Source organism: Phyllobates terribilis, unplaced genomic scaffold (assembly GCF_046119375.1).
Source record: "Phyllobates terribilis strain yellow unplaced genomic scaffold, ASM4611937v1 Scaffold_27__1_contigs__length_16484149, whole genome shotgun sequence".
Classification (NCBI taxonomy): domain Eukaryota; kingdom Metazoa; phylum Chordata; class Amphibia; order Anura; family Dendrobatidae; genus Phyllobates; species Phyllobates terribilis.
This window is the reverse complement of record NW_027362787.1, coordinates 12,684,562-12,699,533: the sequence shown is the minus strand read 5'-3', so window position 1 is coordinate 12,699,533 and position 14,972 is coordinate 12,684,562. Positions and strand designations below refer to the sequence as shown.

The window sequence follows — 14,972 nt, the reverse complement described above, 5'->3', positions numbered from 1 at the left end:
CCTGAAAAGTCCATTTGTGGAGATGAGCTCCTGGACTCCCGTTAAGAAGACATGTTGTCAACCTCTAGATCCCTTACATGCCTGCACTTTTCGGCTTGCTGCTGCTGCAATCCACGCGTTTTAGATCTGCATAACTCCACCTCTTTAAACACAGCACCTTCACCCCCTGCTGTTCCCACCCGCCTCAACACCGTTGGAAGGGAGGAGAACCAATTAAGGCGGGGGGTGGGGTGGAACGAGCAGCTGTCTACCCTTAGCAGGAGGGCTCCTGATTACATACCTCTCCTGCTGCTGCTGCTGCTGGCTGTCCAGCAGCAGACTGAAGGTGGCTGCTGCTGTGCACAGGTATATAAAGGCTCAGAGCCTATTACGACACGCGCAGCCAGCGTTCCATTGCCACATTCCATCTACTGCAGGCAGGATACCTGGCTGGCTGAATGTCGCTGAGAAGCTCACAGAGACCGCCATAAGCAACAGTTTAACAGAATGCCACAGACTAATCAACCAAACTTTTTGGGTTGGGTTCTCTTTTATAGTCTGCAGGCATTAAATGAAAGAAGTCAGTGTTCCAGCAGAAGGAGACAACGTTTCAGAAAAGGCATTGTAGCAAACCAAAAAAGAAATTTTAAGCGCAGCAGAGTAACCAGCGCACATACCTGTTAGCTCAGGTGAGTTTAAAAGGCTGCTGTTGATAACAAGGGCATTTGCTAAATAGATGGTGTGTGTGCAACAATATACTGAAAGGTCAATTATATTGTGCAGCTTATCTCACCACCTGTAGTTATTTAGGTGAAAGCTCCAAAATGCTTGCCTAATATGTCTGTTTATCCAAAAGGAAGTAAAAAGGGAGAGCTAGAAAGATAGCATTGCATCACATTACATGGCAATGCAATGCACAGTTGCTGAAGTTGAACCAAAATGAGCTTGTAATCTGGCTTCTGCAACTTTGAACATGAAAAATCCAATGAGGAGAAGAAAAGCAAAGCCAAAGAGTCCATCCCAAAATCCGACAAACAAGCAAAATGAATAAAAAACATTGAATTCAATTCTTTCTGATTTTAGAAACTGCATTAAAGAAGGGGTGCACCGGTCCTGGAGATACTGCAATACCAGGTCAATGCGTGGAGTGGACAGAGCAAGCTCTTTTTCCATCTCCCTGTTCTAAAAATCCATTTAATATATGGTCCCCAGATAGGGGACGTATCAGATATTAAACTGATAAGAACAGATACTACACTTGATCTTAGCCAAAAGGCCGAGAAGCGATAACCAGAATTGGTTTCAAACTACGGAGCCACCCAAGGATCCTGAAAAGTCCATTTGTGGAGATGAGCTCCTGGACTCCCGTTAAGAAGACATGTTGTCAACCTCTAGATCCCTTACATGCCTGCACTTTTCGGCTTGCTGCTGCTGCAATCCACGCGTTTTAGATCTGCATAACTCCACCTCTTTAAACACAGCACCTTCACCCCCTGCTGTTCCCACCCGCCTCAACACCGTTGGAAGGGAGGAGAACCAATTAAGGCGGGGGGTGGGGTGGAACGAGCAGCTGTCTACCCTTAGCAGGAGGGCTCCTGATTACATACCTCTCCTGCTGCTGCTGCTGCTGGCTGTCCAGCAGCAGACTGAAGGTGGCTGCTGCTGTGCACAGGTATATAAAGGCTCAGAGCCTATTATGACACGCGCAGCCAGCGTTCCATTGCCACATTCCATCTACTGCAGGCAGGATACCTGGCTGGCTGAATGTCGCTGAGAAGCTCACAGAGACCGCCATAAGCAACAGTTTAACAGAATGCCACAGACTAATCAACCAAACTTTTTGGGTTGGGTTCTCTTTTATAGTCTGCAGGCATTAAATGAAAGAAGTCAGTGTTCCAGCAGAAGGAGACAACGTTTCAGAAAAGGCATTGTAGCAAACCAAAAAAGAAATTTTAAGCGCAGCAGAGTAACCAGCGCACATACCTGTTAGCTCAGGTGAGTTTAAAAGGCTGCTGTTGATAACAAGGGCATTTGCTAAATAGATGGTGTGTGTGCAACAATATACTGAAAGGTCAATTATATTGTGCAGCTTATCTCACCACCTGTAGTTATTTAGGTGAAAGCTCCAAAATGCTTGCCTAATATGTCTGTTTATCCAAAAGGAAGTAAAAAGGGAGAGCTAGAAAGATAGCATTGCATCACATTACATGGCAATGCAATGCACAGTTGCTGAAGTTGAACCAAAATGAGCTTGTAATCTGGCTTCTGCAACTTTGAACATGAAAAATCCAATGAGGAGAAGAAAAGCAAAGCCAAAGAGTCCATCCCAAAATCCGACAAACAAGCAAAATGAACAAAAAACATTGAATTCAATTCTTTCTGATTTTAGAAACTGCATTAAAGAAGGGGTGCACCGGTCCTGGAGATACTGCAATACCAGGTCAATGCGTGGAGTGGACAGAGCAAGCTCTTTTTCCATCTCTCTGTTCTAAAAATCCATTTAATATATGGTCCCCAGATAGGGGACGTATCAGATATTAAACTGATAAGAACAGATACTACACTTGATCTTAGCCAAAAGGCCGAGAAGCGATAACCAGAATTGGTTTCAAACTACGGAGCCACCCAAGGATCCTGAAAAGTCCATTTGTGGAGATGAGCTCCTGGACTCCCGTTAAGAAGACATGTTGTCAACCTCTAGATCCCTTACATGCCTGCACTTTTCGGCTTGCTGCTGCTGCAATCCACGCGTTTTAGATCTGCATAACTCCACCTCTTTAAACACAGCACCTTCACCCCCTGCTGTTCCCACCCGCCTCAACACCGTTGGAAGGGAGGAGAACCAATTAAGGCGGGGGGTGGGGTGGAACGAGCAGCTGTCTACCCTTAGCAGGAGGGCTCCTGATTACATACCTCTCCTGCTGCTGCTGCTGCTGGCTGTCCAGCAGCAGACTGAAGGTGGCTGCTGCTGTGCACAGGTATATAAAGGCTCAGAGCCTATTATGACACGCGCAGCCAGCGTTCCATTGCCACATTCCATCTACTGCAGGCAGGATACCTGGCTGGCTGAATGTCGCTGAGAAGCTCACAGAGACCGCCATAAGCAACAGTTTAACAGAATGCCACAGACTAATCAACCAAACTTTTTGGGTTGGGTTCTCTTTTATAGTCTGCAGGCATTAAATGAAAGAAGTCAGTGTTCCAGCAGAAGGAGACAACGTTTCAGAAAAGGCATTGTAGCAAACCAAAAAAGAAATTTTAAGCGCAGCAGAGTAACCAGCGCACATACCTGTTAGCTCAGGTGAGTTTAAAAGGCTGCTGTTGATAACAAGGGCATTTGCTAAATAGATGGTGTGTGTGCAACAATATACTGAAAGGTCAATTATATTGTGCAGCTTATCTCACCACCTGTAGTTATTTAGGTGAAAGCTCCAAAATGCTTGCCTAATATGTCTGTTTATCCAAAAGGAAGTAAAAAGGGAGAGCTAGAAAGATAGCATTGCATCACATTACATGGCAATGCAATGCACAGTTGCTGAAGTTGAACCAAAATGAGCTTGTAATCTGGCTTCTGCAACTTTGAACATGAAAAATCCAATGAGGAGAAGAAAAGCAAAGCCAAAGAGTCCATCCCAAAATCCGACAAACAAGCAAAATGAACAAAAAACATTGAATTCAATTCTTTCTGATTTTAGAAACTGCATTAAAGAAGGGGTGCACCGGTCCTGGAGATACTGCAATACCAGGTCAATGCGTGGAGTGGACAGAGCAAGCTCTTTTTCCATCTCTCTGTTCTAAAAATCCATTTAATATATGGTCCCCAGATAGGGGACGTATCAGATATTAAACTGATAAGAACAGATACTACACTTGATCTTAGCCAAAAGGCCGAGAAGCGATAACCAGAATTGGTTTCAAACTACGGAGCCACCCAAGGATCCTGAAAAGTCCATTTGTGGAGATGAGCTCCTGGACTCCCGTTAAGAAGACATGTTGTCAACCTCTAGATCCCTTACATGCCTGCACTTTTCGGCTTGCTGCTGCTGCAATCCACGCGTTTTAGATCTGCATAACTCCACCTCTTTAAACACAGCACCTTCACCCCCTGCTGTTCCCACCCGCCTCAACACCGTTGGAAGGGAGGAGAACCAATTAAGGCGGGGGGTGGGGTGGAACGAGCAGCTGTCTACCCTTAGCAGGAGGGCTCCTGATTACATACCTCTCCTGCTGCTGCTGCTGCTGGCTGTCCAGCAGCAGACTGAATGTGGCTGCTGCTGTGCACAGGTATATAAAGGCTCAGAGCCTATTATGACACGCGCAGCCAGCGTTCCATTGCCACATTCCATCTACTGCACGCAGGATACCTGGCTGGCTGAATGTCGCTGAGAAGCTCACAGAGACCGCCGTAAGCAACAGTTTAACAGAATGCCACAGACTAATCAACCAAACTTTTTGGGTTGGGTTCTCTTTTATAGTCTGCAGGCATTAAATGAAAGAAGTCAGTGTTCCAGCAGATGGAGACAACGTTTCAGAAAAGGCATTGTAGCAAACCAAAAAAGAAATTTTAAGCGCAGCAGAGTAACCAGCGCACATACCTGTTAGCTCAGGTGAGTTTAAAAGGCTGCTGTTGATAACAAGGGCATTTGCTAAATAGATGGTGTGTGTGCAACAATATACTGAAAGGGCAATTATATTGTGCAGCTTATCTCACCACCTGTAGTTATTTAGGTGAAAGCTCCAAAATGCTTGCCTAATATGTCTGTTTATCCAAAAGGAAGTAAAAAGGGAGAGCTAGAAAGATAGCATTGCATCACATTACATGGCAATGCAATGCACAGTTGCTGAAGTTGAACCAAAATGAGCTTGTAATCTGGCTTCTGCAACTTTGAACATGAAAAATCCAATGAGGAGAAGAAAAGCAAAGCCAAAGAGTCCATCCCAAAATCCGACAAACAAGCAAAATGAACAAAAAACATTGAATTCAATTCTTTCTGATTTTAGAAACTGCATTAAAGAAGGGGTGCACCGGTCCTGGAGATACTGCAATACCAGGTCAATGCGTGGAGTGGACAGAGCAAGCTGTTTTTCCATCTCCCTGTTCTAAAAATCCATTTAATATATGGTCCCCAGATAGGGGACGTATCAGATATTAAACTGATAAGAACAGATACTACACTTGATCTTAGCCAAAAGGCCGAGAAGCGATAACCAGAATTGGTTTCAAACTACGGAGCCACCCAAGGATCCTGAAAAGTCCATTTGTGGAGATGAGCTCCTGGACTCCCGTTAAGAAGACATGTTGTCAACCTCTAGATCCCTTACATGCCTGCACTTTTCGGCTTGCTGCTGCTGCAATCCACGCGTTTTAGATCTGCATAACTCCACCTCTTTAAACACAGCACCTTCACCCCCTGCTGTTCCCACCCGCCTCAACACCGTTGGAAGGGAGGAGAACCAATTAAGGCGGGGGGTGGGGTGGAACAAGCAGCTGTCTACCCTTAGCAGGAGGGCTCCTGATTACATACCTCTCCTGCTGCTGCTGCTGCTGGCTGTCCAGCAGCAGACTGAAGGTGGCTGCTGCTGTGCACAGGTATATAAAGGCTCAGAGCCTATTATGACACGCGCAGCCAGCGTTCCATTGCCACATTCCATCTACTGCAGGCAGGATACCTGGCTGGCTGAATGTCGCTGAGAAGCTCACAGAGACCGCCATAAGCAACAGTTTAACAGAATGCCACAGACTAATCAACCAAACTTTTTGGGTTGGGTTCTCTTTTATAGTCTGCAGGCATTAAATGAAAGAAGTCAGTGTTCCAGCAGAAGGAGACAACGTTTCAGAAAAGGCATTGTAGCAAACCAAAAAAGAAATTTTAAGCGCAGCAGAGTAACCAGCGCACATACCTGTTAGCTCAGGTGAGTTTAAAAGGCTGCTGTTGATAACAAGGGCATTTGCTAAATAGATGGTGTGTGTGCAACAATATACTGAAAGGTCAATTATATTGTGCAGCTTATCTCACCACCTGTAGTTATTTAGGTGAAAGCTCCAAAATGCTTGCCTAATATGTCTGTTTATCCAAAAGGAAGTAAAAAGGGAGAGCTAGAAAGATAGCATTGCATCACATTACATGGCAATGCAATGCACAGTTGCTGAAGTTGAACCAAAATGAGCTTGTAATCTGGCTTCTGCAACTTTGAACATGAAAAATCCAATGAGGAGAAGAAAAGCAAAGCCAAAGAGTCCATCCCAAAATCCGACAAACAAGCAAAATGAACAAAAAACATTGAATTCAATTCTTTCTGATTTTAGAAACTGCATTAAAGAAGGGGTGCACCGGTCCTGGAGATACTGCAATACCAGGTCAATGCGTGGAGTGGACAGAGCAAGCTCTTTTTCCATCTCCCTGTTCTAAAAATCCATTTAATATATGGTCCCCAGATAGGGGACGTATCAGATATTAAACTGATAAGAACAGATACTACACTTGATCTTAGCCAAAAGGCCGAGAAGCGATAACCAGAATTGGTTTCAAACTACGGAGCCACCCAAGGATCCTGAAAAGTCCATTTGTGGAGATGAGCTCCTGGACTCCCGTTAAGAAGACATGTTGTCAACCTCTAGATCCCTTACATGCCTGCACTTTTCGGCTTGCTGCTGCTGCAATCCACGCGTTTTAGATCTGCATAACTCCACCTCTTTAAACACAGCACCTTCACCCCCTGCTGTTCCCACCCGCCTCAACACCGTTGGAAGGGAGGAGAACCAATTAAGGCGGGGGGTGGGGTGGAACGAGCAGCTGTCTACCCTTAGCAGGAGGGCTCCTGATTACATACCTCTCCTGCTGCTGCTGCTGCTGGCTGTCCAGCAGCAGACTGAAGGTGGCTGCTGCTGTGCACAGGTATATAAAGGCTCAGAGCCTATTATGACACGCGCAGCCAGCGTTCCATTGCCACATTCCATCTACTGCAGGCAGGATACCTGGCTGGCTGAATGTCGCTGAGAAGCTCACAGAGACCGCCATAAGCAACAGTTTAACAGAATGCCACAGACTAATCAACCAAACTTTTTGGGTTGGGTTCTCTTTTATAGTCTGCAGGCATTAAATGAAAGAAGTCAGTGTTCCAGCAGAAGGAGACAACGTTTCAGAAAAGGCATTGTAGCAAACCAAAAAAGAAATTTTAAGCGCAGCAGAGTAACCAGCGCACATACCTGTTAGCTCAGGTGAGTTTAAAAGGCTGCTGTTGATAACAAGGGCATTTGCTAAATAGATGGTGTGTGTGCAACAATATACTGAAAGGTCAATTATATTGTGCAGCTTATCTCACCACCTGTAGTTATTTAGGTGAAAGCTCCAAAATGCTTGCCTAATATGTCTGTTTATCCAAAAGGAAGTAAAAAGGGAGAGCTAGAAAGATAGCATTGCATCACATTACATGGCAATGCAATGCACAGTTGCTGAAGTTGAACCAAAATGAGCTTGTAATCTGGCTTCTGCAACTTTGAACATGAAAAATCCAATGAGGAGAAGAAAAGCAAAGCCAAAGAGTCCATCCCAAAATCCGACAAACAAGCAAAATGAACAAAAAACATTGAATTCAATTCTTTCTGATTTTAGAAACTGCATTAAAGAAGGGGTGCACCGGTCCTGGAGATACTGCAATACCAGGTCAATGCGTGGAGTGGACAGAGCAAGCTCTTTTTCCATCTCCCTGTTCTAAAAATCCATTTAATATATGGTCCCCAGATAGGGGACGTATCAGATATTAAACTGATAAGAACAGATACTACACTTGATCTTAGCCAAAAGGCCGAGAAGCGATAACCAGAATTGGTTTCAAACTACGGAGCCACCCAAGGATCCTGAAAAGTCCATTTGTGGAGATGAGCTCCTGGACTCCCGTTAAGAAGACATGTTGTCAACCTCTAGATCCCTTACATGCCTGCACTTTTCGGCTTGCTGCTGCTGCAATCCACGCGTTTTAGATCTGCATAACTCCACCTCTTTAAACACAGCACCTTCACCCCCTGCTGTTCCCACCCGCCTCAACACCGTTGGAAGGGAGGAGAACCAATTAAGGCGGGGGGTGGGGTGGAACGAGCAGCTGTCTACCCTTAGCAGGAGGGCTCCTGATTACATACCTCTCCTGCTGCTGCTGCTGCTGGCTGTCCAGCAGCAGACTGAAGGTGGCTGCTGCTGTGCACAGGTATATAAAGGCTCAGAGCCTATTATGACACGCGCAGCCAGCGTTCCATTGCCACATTCCATCTACTGCAGGCAGGATACCTGGCTGGCTGAATGTCGCTGAGAAGCTCACAGAGACCGCCATAAGCAACAGTTTAACAGAATGCCACAGACTAATCAACCAAACTTTTTGGGTTGGGTTCTCTTTTATAGTCTGCAGGCATTAAATGAAAGAAGTCAGTGTTCCAGCAGAAGGAGACAACGTTTCAGAAAAGGCATTGTAGCAAACCAAAAAAGAAATTTTAAGCGCAGCAGAGTAACCAGCGCACATACCTGTTAGCTCAGGTGAGTTTAAAAGGCTGCTGTTGATAACAAGGGCATTTGCTAAATAGATGGTGTGTGTGCAACAATATACTGAAAGGTCAATTATATTGTGCAGCTTATCTCACCACCTGTAGTTATTTAGGTGAAAGCTCCAAAATGCTTGCCTAATATGTCTGTTTATCCAAAAGGAAGTAAAAAGGGAGAGCTAGAAAGATAGCATTGCATCACATTACATGGCAATGCAATGCACAGTTGCTGAAGTTGAACCAAAATGAGCTTGTAATCTGGCTTCTGCAACTTTGAACATGAAAAATCCAATGAGGAGAAGAAAAGCAAAGCCAAAGAGTCCATCCCAAAATCCGACAAACAAGCAAAATGAACAAAAAACATTGTATTCAATTCTTTCTGATTTTAGAAACTGCATTAAAGAAGGGGTGCACCGGTCCTGGAGATACTGCAATACCAGGTCAATGCGTGGAGTGGACAGAGCAAGCTCTTTTTCCATCTCTCTGTTCTAAAAATCCATTTAATATATGGTCCCCAGATAGGGGACGTATCAGATATTAAACTGATAAGAACAGATACTACACTTGATCTTAGCCAAAAGGCCGAGAAGCGATAACCAGAATTGGTTTCAAACTACGGAGCCACCCAAGGATCCTGAAAAGTCCATTTGTGGAGATGAGCTCCTGGACTCCCGTTAAGAAGACATGTTGTCAACCTCTAGATCCCTTACATGCCTGCACTTTTCGGCTTGCTGCTGCTGCAATCCACGCGTTTTAGATCTGCATAACTCCACCTCTTTAAACACAGCACCTTCACCCCCTGCTGTTCCCACCCGCCTCAACACCGTTGGAAGGGAGGAGAACCAATTAAGGCGGGGGGTGGGGTGGAACGAGCAGCTGTCTACCCTTAGCAGGAGGGCTCCTGATTACATACCTCTCCTGCTGCTGCTGGCTGTCCAGCAGCAGACTGAAGGTGGCTGCTGCTGTGCACAGGTATATAAAGGCTCAGAGCCTATTATGACACGCGCAGCCAGCGTTCCATTGCCACATTCCATCTACTGCAGGCAGGATACCTGGCTGGCTGAATGTCGCTGAGAAGCTCACAGAGACCGCCATAAGCAACAGTTTAACAGAATGCCACAGACTAATCAACCAAACTTTTTGGGTTGGGTTCTCTTTTATAGTCTGCAGGCATTAAATGAAAGAAGTCAGTGTTCCAGCAGATGGAGACAACGTTTCAGAAAAGGCATTGTAGCAAACCAAAAAAGAAATTTTAAGCGCAGCAGAGTAACCATCGCACATACCTGTTAGCTCAGGTGAGTTTAAAAGGCTGCTGTTGATAACAAGGGCATTTGCTAAATAGATGGTGTGTGTGCAACAATATACTGAAAGGGCAATTATATTGTGCAGCTTATCTCACCACCTGTAGTTATTTAGGTGAAAGCTCCAAAATGCTTGCCTAATATGTCTGTTTATCCAAAAGGAAGTAAAAAGGGAGAGCTAGAAAGATAGCATTGCATCACATTACATGGCAATGCAATGCACAGTTGCTGAAGTTGAACCAAAATGAGCTTGTAATCTGGCTTCTGCAACTTTGAACATGAAAAATCCAATGAGGAGAAGAAAAGCAAAGCCAAAGAGTCCATCCCAAAATCCGACAAACAAGCAAAATGAACAAAAAACATTGAATTCAATTCTTTCTGATTTTAGAAACTGCATTAAAGAAGGGGTGCACCGGTCCTGGAGATACTGCAATACCAGGTCAATGCGTGGAGTGGACAGAGCAAGCTGTTTTTCCATCTCCCTGTTCTAAAAATCCATTTAATATATGGTCCCCAGATAGGGGACGTATCAGATATTAAACTGATAAGAACAGATACTACACTTGATCTTAGCCAAAAGGCCGAGAAGCGATAACCAGAATTGGTTTCAAACTACGGAGCCACCCAAGGATCCTGAAAAGTCCATTTGTGGAGATGAGCTCCTGGACTCCCGTTAAGAAGACATGTTGTCAACCTCTAGATCCCTTACATGCCTGCACTTTTCGGCTTGCTGCTGCTGCAATCCACGCGTTTTAGATCTGCATAACTCCACCTCTTTAAACACAGCACCTTCACCCCCTGCTGTTCCCACCCGCCTCAACACCGTTGGAAGGGAGGAGAACCAATTAAGGCGGGGGGTGGGGTGGAACAAGCAGCTGTCTACCCTTAGCAGGAGGGCTCCTGATTACATACCTCTCCTGCTGCTGCTGCTGCTGGCTGTCCAGCAGCAGACTGAAGGTGGCTGCTGCTGTGCACAGGTATATAAAGGCTCAGAGCCTATTATGACACGCGCAGCCAGCGTTCCATTGCCACATTCCATCTACTGCAGGCAGGATACCTGGCTGGCTGAATGTCGCTGAGAAGCTCACAGAGACCGCCATAAGCAACAGTTTAACAGAATGCCACAGACTAATCAACCAAACTTTTTGGGTTGGGTTCTCTTTTATAGTCTGCAGGCATTAAATGAAAGAAGTCAGTGTTCCAGCAGAAGGAGACAACGTTTCAGAAAAGGCATTGTAGCAAACCAAAAAAGAAATTTTAAGCGCAGCAGAGTAACCAGCGCACATACCTGTTAGCTCAGGTGAGTTTAAAAGGCTGCTGTTGATAACAAGGGCATTTGCTAAATAGATGGTGTGTGTGCAACAATATACTGAAAGGTCAATTATATTGTGCAGCTTATCTCACCACCTGTAGTTATTTAGGTGAAAGCTCCAAAATGCTTGCCTAATATGTCTGTTTATCCAAAAGGAAGTAAAAAGGGAGAGCTAGAAAGATAGCATTGCATCACATTACATGGCAATGCAATGCACAGTTGCTGAAGTTGAACCAAAATGAGCTTGTAATCTGGCTTCTGCAACTTTGAACATGAAAAATCCAATGAGGAGAAGAAAAGCAAAGCCAAAGAGTCCATCCCAAAATCCGACAAACAAGCAAAATGAACAAAAAACATTGAATTCAATTCTTTCTGATTTTAGAAACTGCATTAAAGAAGGGGTGCACCGGTCCTGGAGATACTGCAATACCAGGTCAATGCGTGGAGTGGACAGAGCAAGCTCTTTTTCCATCTCCCTGTTCTAAAAATCCATTTAATATATGGTCCCCAGATAGGGGACGTATCAGATATTAAACTGATAAGAACAGATACTACACTTGATCTTAGCCAAAAGGCCGAGAAGCGATAACCAGAATTGGTTTCAAACTACGGAGCCACCCAAGGATCCTGAAAAGTCCATTTGTGGAGATGAGCTCCTGGACTCCCGTTAAGAAGACATGTTGTCAACCTCTAGATCCCTTACATGCCTGCACTTTTCGGCTTGCTGCTGCTGCAATCCACGCGTTTTAGATCTGCATAACTCCACCTCTTTAAACACAGCACCTTCACTCCCTGCTGTTCCCACCCGCCTCAACACCGTTGGAAGGGAGGAGAACCAATTAAGGCGGGGGGTGGGGTGGAACGAGCAGCTGTCTACCCTTAGCAGGAGGGCTCCTGATTACATACCTCTCCTGCTGCTGCTGCTGCTGGCTGTCCAGCAGCAGACTGAAGGTGGCTGCTGCTGTGCACAGGTATATAAAGGCTCAGAGCCTATTATGACACGCGCAGCCAGCGTTCCATTGCCACATTCCATCTACTGCAGGCAGGATACCTGGCTGGCTGAATGTCGCTGAGAAGCTCACAGAGACCGCCATAAGCAACAGTTTAACAGAATGCCACAGACTAATCAACCAAACTTTTTGGGTTGGGTTCTCTTTTATAGTCTGCAGGCATTAAATGAAAGAAGTCAGTGTTCCAGCAGAAGGAGACAACGTTTCAGAAAAGGCATTGTAGCAAACCAAAAAAGAAATTTTAAGCGCAGCAGAGTAACCAGCGCACATACCTGTTAGCTCAGGTGAGTTTAAAAGGCTGCTGTTGATAACAAGGGCATTTGCTAAATAGATGGTGTGTGTGCAACAATATACTGAAAGGTCAATTATATTGTGCAGCTTATCTCACCACCTGTAGTTATTTAGGTGAAAGCTCCAAAATGCTTGCCTAATATGTCTGTTTATCCAAAAGGAAGTAAAAAGGGAGAGCTAGAAAGATAGCATTGCATCACATTACATGGCAATGCAATGCACAGTTGCTGAAGTTGAACCAAAATGAGCTTGTAATCTGGCTTCTGCAACTTTGAACATGAAAAATCCAATGAGGAGAAGAAAAGCAAAGCCAAAGAGTCCATCCCAAAATCCGACAAACAAGCAAAATGAACAAAAAACATTGAATTCAATTCTTTCTGATTTTAGAAACTGCATTAAAGAAGGGGTGCACCGGTCCTGGAGATACTGCAATACCAGGTCAATGCGTGGAGTGGACAGAGCAAGCTCTTTTTCCATCTCCCTGTTCTAAAAATCCATTTAATATATGGTCCCCAGATAGGGGACGTATCAGATATTAAACTGATAAGAACAGATACTACACTTGATCTTAGCCAAAAGGCCGAGAAGCGATAACCAGAATTGGTTTCAAACTACGGAGCCACCCAAGGATCCTGAAAAGTCCATTTGTGGAGATGAGCTCCTGGACTCCCGTTAAGAAGACATGTTGTCAACCTCTAGATCCCTTACATGCCTGCACTTTTCGGCTTGCTGCTGCTGCAATCCACGCGTTTTAGATCTGCATAACTCCACCTCTTTAAACACAGCACCTTCACCCCCTGCTGTTCCCACCCGCCTCAACACCGTTGGAAGGGAGGAGAACCAATTAAGGCGGGGGGTGGGGTGGAACGAGCAGCTGTCTACCCTTAGCAGGAGGGCTCCTGATTACATACCTCTCCTGCTGCTGCTGCTGCTGGCTGTCCAGCAGCAGACTGAAGGTGGCTGCTGCTGTGCACAGGTATATAAAGGCTCAGAGCCTATTATGACACGCGCAGCCAGCGTTCCATTGCCACATTCCATCTACTGCAGGCAGGATACCTGGCTGGCTGAATGTCGCTGAGAAGCTCACAGAGACCGCCATAAGCAACAGTTTAACAGAATGCCACAGACTAATCAACCAAACTTTTTGGGTTGGGTTCTCTTTTATAGTCTGCAGGCATTAAATGAAAGAAGTCAGTGTTCCAGCAGAAGGAGACAACGTTTCAGAAAAGGCATTGTAGCAAACCAAAAAAGAAATTTTAAGCGCAGCAGAGTAACCAGCGCACATACCTGTTAGCTCAGGTGAGTTTAAAAGGCTGCTGTTGATAACAAGGGCATTTGCTAAATAGATGGTGTGTGTGCAACAATATACTGAAAGGTCAATTATATTGTGCAGCTTATCTCACCACCTGTAGTTATTTAGGTGAAAGCTCCAAAATGCTTGCCTAATATGTCTGTTTATCCAAAAGGAAGTAAAAAGGGAGAGCTAGAAAGATAGCATTGCATCACATTACATGGCAATGCAATGCACAGTTGCTGAAGTTGAACCAAAATGAGCTTGTAATCTGGCTTCTGCAACTTTGAACATGAAAAATCCAATGAGGAGAAGAAAAGCAAAGCCAAAGAGTCCATCCCAAAATCCGACAAACAAGCAAAATGAACAAAAAACATTGAATTCAATTCTTTCTGATTTTAGAAACTGCATTAAAGAAGGGGTGCACCGGTCCTGGAGATACTGCAATACCAGGTCAATGCGTGGAGTGGACAGAGCAAGCTCTTTTTCCATCTCCCTGTTCTAAAAATCCATTTAATATATGGTCCCCAGATAGGGGACGTATCAGATATTAAACTGATAAGAACAGATACTACACTTGATCTTAGCCAAAAGGCCGAGAAGCGATAACCAGAATTGGTTTCAAACTACGGAGCCACCCAAGGATCCTGAAAAGTCCATTTGTGGAGATGAGCTCCTGGACTCCCGTTAAGAAGACATGTTGTCAACCTCTAGATCCCTTACATGCCTGCACTTTTCGGCTTGCTGCTGCTGCAATCCACGCGTTTTAGATCTGCATAACTCCACCTCTTTAAACACAGCACCTTCACCCCCTGCTGTTCCCACCCGCCTCAACACCGTTGGAAGGGAGGAGAACCAATTAAGGCGGGGGGTGGGGTGGAACGAGCAGCTGTCTACCCTTAGCAGGAGGGCTCCTGATTACATACCTCTCCTGCTGCTGCTGCTGCTGGCTGTCCAGCAGCAGACTGAAGGTGGCTGCTGCTGTGCACAGGTATATAAAGGCTCAGAGCCTATTATGACACGCGCAGCCAGCGTTCCATTGCCACATTCCATCTACTGCAGGCAGGATACCTGGCTGGCTGAATGTCGCTGAGAAGCTCACAGAGACCGCCATAAGCAACAGTTTAACAGAATGCCACAGACTAATCAACCAAACTTTTTGGGTTGGGTTCTCTTTTATAGTCTGCAGGCATTAAATGAAAGAAGTCAGTGTTCCAGCAGAAGGAGACAACGTTTCAGAAAAGGCATTGTAGCAAAC

General features: G+C 45.1%; 11 non-coding genes across 11 annotated transcripts; all 11 read right to left on the bottom strand.

The window, feature by feature from the left end:
• Window positions 1-1,076: 1,076 nt before the first annotated feature.
• LOC141176766 (U2 spliceosomal RNA) lies at window positions 1,077-1,267 on the bottom strand. Its single transcript, XR_012253423.1, has one exon. It is a non-coding gene; the product is annotated as a U2 spliceosomal RNA (small nuclear RNA).
• A 1,115-nt stretch (window positions 1,268-2,382) lies between these two features.
• Window positions 2,383-2,573, bottom strand: LOC141177565 (U2 spliceosomal RNA). The gene has a single exon (XR_012254149.1). It is a non-coding gene; the product is annotated as a U2 spliceosomal RNA (small nuclear RNA).
• Window positions 2,574-3,688: 1,115 nt separating this feature from the next.
• On the bottom strand, window positions 3,689-3,879 carry LOC141177564 (U2 spliceosomal RNA). Its single transcript, XR_012254148.1, has one exon. It is a non-coding gene; the product is annotated as a U2 spliceosomal RNA (small nuclear RNA).
• Window positions 3,880-4,994: 1,115 nt separating this feature from the next.
• Window positions 4,995-5,185, bottom strand: LOC141177525 (U2 spliceosomal RNA). Its single transcript, XR_012254111.1, has one exon. It is a non-coding gene; the product is annotated as a U2 spliceosomal RNA (small nuclear RNA).
• A 1,115-nt stretch (window positions 5,186-6,300) lies between these two features.
• LOC141176765 (U2 spliceosomal RNA) lies at window positions 6,301-6,491 on the bottom strand. Its single transcript, XR_012253422.1, has one exon. It is a non-coding gene; the product is annotated as a U2 spliceosomal RNA (small nuclear RNA).
• Window positions 6,492-7,606: 1,115 nt separating this feature from the next.
• On the bottom strand, window positions 7,607-7,797 carry LOC141176764 (U2 spliceosomal RNA). Its single transcript, XR_012253421.1, has one exon. It is a non-coding gene; the product is annotated as a U2 spliceosomal RNA (small nuclear RNA).
• A 1,115-nt stretch (window positions 7,798-8,912) lies between these two features.
• Window positions 8,913-9,103, bottom strand: LOC141177563 (U2 spliceosomal RNA). The gene has a single exon (XR_012254147.1). It is a non-coding gene; the product is annotated as a U2 spliceosomal RNA (small nuclear RNA).
• Window positions 9,104-10,212: 1,109 nt separating this feature from the next.
• Window positions 10,213-10,403, bottom strand: LOC141177524 (U2 spliceosomal RNA). The gene has a single exon (XR_012254110.1). It is a non-coding gene; the product is annotated as a U2 spliceosomal RNA (small nuclear RNA).
• Window positions 10,404-11,518: 1,115 nt separating this feature from the next.
• On the bottom strand, window positions 11,519-11,709 carry LOC141176763 (U2 spliceosomal RNA). Its single transcript, XR_012253420.1, has one exon. It is a non-coding gene; the product is annotated as a U2 spliceosomal RNA (small nuclear RNA).
• Window positions 11,710-12,824: 1,115 nt separating this feature from the next.
• LOC141176761 (U2 spliceosomal RNA) lies at window positions 12,825-13,015 on the bottom strand. Its single transcript, XR_012253419.1, has one exon. It is a non-coding gene; the product is annotated as a U2 spliceosomal RNA (small nuclear RNA).
• Window positions 13,016-14,130: 1,115 nt separating this feature from the next.
• LOC141176759 (U2 spliceosomal RNA) lies at window positions 14,131-14,321 on the bottom strand. Its single transcript, XR_012253417.1, has one exon. It is a non-coding gene; the product is annotated as a U2 spliceosomal RNA (small nuclear RNA).
• Between the last annotated feature and the right edge of the window lie 651 nt (window positions 14,322-14,972).